The following is a 4,003-nucleotide window of genomic DNA, read 5'->3' as shown; positions in this document are numbered from 1 at the left end:
GAATCGTATCCTTTCTTTCAAAGTCTAGACGATATATTTGTAGCTCTGGCTTATCTCAGGGAAAATGGCTCTCAGCAACCAGAGCTTTTAGTCCTTACATGGATGGGTTTGCTTAAAAACGTCTCTCACTGAAATAGTAGGCATAATTTGACTCACTTGAAAGGACTACCCCTAATCACATTCTGGCTGAAGGTCAGGTTTGGAAGTGAATTCTTGAAAAATCTTGGGCTTTAGGAAGCATAGGTTGGAGATGAAAGTGGGACCCACTGAAGAGACTAAAAATACTGCAGACTGAGCGGCTGATCCCTGGCAGAGGACAGTGCTGCCTTGACTTGCCGATCCCTGGCCTCGTCCCTCCGTGTCCGGAAGCCTCCAGGTTGCTCATGCTGTGGGGGACTGCAGTTGCTCCGTGCGTAGTAAGCGATAGAGTTCTACAGACTGGTCACCTCCGGCGAGACTGAAAAATGGAGGAAAACGTGTTCTGGCAGTTCCACCTAATTCAAAGGATAAGTACTTATCCTTCATTCTCAAAGGAGAAAAAAAGCATTCAGATGCAGTCTGGAACAATCACTGTCACCCTGCCAACTTCCGTGTTTGTGACGCTGAATAACAGATGTAAGAGAAATCATTAAAAATAAATGAGAAAGAATTTTCCATGATTCACTAAAGCAGTAGGCGTAGCCTTGATAGTCAGGAAAGCTTAGAATCATGTATCACCTGTTACCTAAAATTTAGCATTTAACTTTACTCACGCCTAGTCAGGAATTAAAACAGAAAGTTTCAACATGCTATCGATTCAGTTTCACAGTTAAACTTTTGTTTAATCTTTCGCTCAGTTTTTTGATCGTGTAATAAACCCCATTCTTAACAAATTTAACGTCATGAAGAACTAAAATAGAATGACATTAGTTAGCTAACCTGTCTGTCCCACCTCCCCTTAAAACACCTAGGAATGACTGAAAGACATGTGCGCCCCAGTGTTCACTGCAGCACTGCTTACAGTAGCCAGGATGTGGAAGCAACCTAGGTGTCCAAAGGCGGACGAACGGATAAGGAAGCTGTGGCACATATACACAATGGAATATCACTCAGCTACAAAAAGGGAAGCATTTGAGTCAGTTTTAATGAAGTGGATGAACCTGCAGTCTATTATACAGAGTGAAGTAAGTCAGAAAGAGAGAGACAAACACTGTATATTAATGCATAGATGTGGAATTCAGAAAGATGGCGCCAACGATCCTCCATGCAGGGCTGCAAAGGAGACACAGATGTAAAGAACAGACTTTTGGACTCAGTGGGAGAAGGCGAGTGGGGGGTGATTTGAGGGAGAAGCACTGAAACACGTACATTACCGTACGTCAAACAGATGACGAGTGTGAGTTCAGTGCACGAAGCAGGGCACCCGAAGCCAGTGCTCTGAGACAACCCAGAGGGATGGGGTGGGGAGGGAGGGGGAAAGGGCTCAGGATGAGGGGGACACATGTATACCTGTGGCTGATTAAAACTGATGTATGGTGAAAACCATCACAGCATCATAAAGTAATTATCCCCTAATTAAAAAAAATAAACTCAAAAACACCTCGGGATAAAGCATGCTAGTATGGCCATAATCTCCTCCAGGAAAGGAGATCCAGGCTAGACTCTCTCTTCTTTCATGGAGCCCTTGTGGGACAGAAGCAGGATCTTTGTGTCATAGTTAGGTTATGGTTGCATTTTCTTTTTCATTATCATCAAATGTCAAATATTGGATCAGAAAAAGGTGGCTTCACATAACCCTTCTCCAGTTATCCTCTCTCAAAAAGAAGGGGTCAGAGGTTCACTGTGTAGGTCAATTTGAAAGAAGATAAGAGGTGAGCACACTCCTGGTACACGGAGGGAAACGACCCCCAGCATGTGTACAGGCTCAGGAGCATCACACCCGGTTAACTCAGAGCTCCATAATGAACGGGCGTGCCCGTTTGCAGCTTGCACTCCAACAAAGGAGAAATCGTGAGCACGTGACACACAGATCAACCACTGTGAGAGCAGAAGGTGGGATGGAGTCTAACAAGGTGAGCAGGCATTAGCTGGACAGGTCAGTTTTCCACGTTGAAAGAAAACCATGATTTTAGGAATGAAATAAAACAAACATTTCTACCCAGCTCTGTACTGCGTCAGTAACAATTTGGAAACTCAGTTGATTTTTTCAATTTAAAAATCAATAAGTCAACCAACTTGACCTATTTAATTGAAATAACGAATATGGCTAAAGAACAATCCAATAACTGTAATACATAGCCCGAATCGCTGTATCAACTCTGATCCAATTCAGTCACTTAGTGCTATGGCTGGGCAGGGATCCAAGCAGTATCTGACAATGGCTGGAAAAAAGGGGCACAGTGTGACAGCTTCTAAAAACTTCAGTTATCCCCTAAACTTGAGATGTACTCATAAACCTCGCCAAATCCATCTGGCACAAACACAGTGTTTTCGAGCAGCCCAGTCTCCCCAAACTTGAAGTAGCCCACAACAGTCAGGCACGCCAACTTGAATGACTCTGCTCTGCGTCACCCGCTAGGCTGCCAAATTTAGGCATAAACACATCCATTCACCTTCCCAGAGCTTTCTAGAATTTGTACAGCGTCATGGGTTGTGTATATCCTGTCACTTGGCCCGGGCTCCGTAACCTCATGGTCCCTTCAATACACAGAATCGGACCACAGGCTCCCTTCTCTCCCGTCACACACCGCGCTGAGTGACCAAGGAGAGAGCTCACCGACAACACAAACATTGAAATCTAGCCCATGGCAGACGCGTTTGAGGTTGCAGTCCTTTTAACAGTCTGCTGAAGAGAGCAGGTGATAACAACTGGAAAAACCACTTCAACATATGCTGTGCCTAGATAATGCAGGAGTTTTACACAACTTCTCTGCAAGTCAGAGCATTCCGCAGGAGTTAAAGGGCTGAAAGGACTTGCATATTCCATTGCCTTCTGCAAACCAGGGGTAGGGCAAATAACTAAGGTTTTAAATATACAGTTGCTCAGGTCCCAGAAATACCAGGACACCCCCTTTTTAAGAGGCTGAGGCCCCAGTCTGAACCCTGCCCTGCCCTGGTGGCCTTGCACCTGAGAGGCTGGGACCACGCTCCAGACATTGCTCTCATAGCCTGTGCTGCGGCCATCAGGAAAACTTCTGCTTAGCACAAAAGCTCCTGAAGCAAAGTGCCCATGGCATATTCCTTCTTTTTCTGTGGTTGTCCAACAAAACCACCCTCCTCCCGATCTTATGGAATCTGCAGAGACTAAATTCCATCTTAAAACTGTAACTGGATAACTCTGTGAACAGGGTTAGAGAAAGCAACGGTCTACTCTGCAGGGCACCCCATCAGGACAGTGCTCAGGAGGACCCCGTTCTGGAGGAGGACAGAAGCAGAGGCAGGGCAGGGGAGGAAAACAAGACAGCGAGTGCGTTAGCTGCTGCCCCTCCCCACCCTTCTGAAGAAGGCATCTGGCTACCAGTTCGCTTTATTATTAGCCCTCGCTGTTTAAACCTTAGCACAGAAATAGGATATTTAAGTGAAGAAAATAATGAAACGGATTAGTTTTTGGATTTTCTTATAACTGAAGCTCGCTCTGAATCCACAGAATCGTCTTCTGTTGAAACTGCAAGTGGCAAAATTGTGGCACATTAAGGTGGCAGACAGCTGGAAAGAGGAATGGAAGTAATGGAGCGGTGCTCTGCTCTACGTGACGGTGGTCACTTAGTGATGCAAGAATCCATGGAAATGCACAGCTGCCATTTGCACGCTGATGTTGCCTCTAATGTTCTGGCTCATTTGGAGACCAGGGTTCAGTCCCTGGGTTGGGAAGATCCCCTGAGGAAGGGCATGGCAACCCACTCCAGCGTTCTTGCCTGGAGAATCCCACGGACAGAAGAGCCTGGTGGGCTACAGTCCATGGGGTCAAAAAGAGTCGGACACGACTGAGCGACTCAGCACAAGCACAAGATATCTGTAAAATGCT

Source organism: Ovis aries, chromosome 12 (assembly GCF_016772045.2).
Source record: "Ovis aries strain OAR_USU_Benz2616 breed Rambouillet chromosome 12, ARS-UI_Ramb_v3.0, whole genome shotgun sequence".
Lineage (NCBI taxonomy): Eukaryota > Metazoa > Chordata > Mammalia > Artiodactyla > Bovidae > Ovis > Ovis aries.
The sequence above is the reverse complement of the archived record's forward strand: the minus strand, read 5'-3'. Positions refer to the sequence as shown.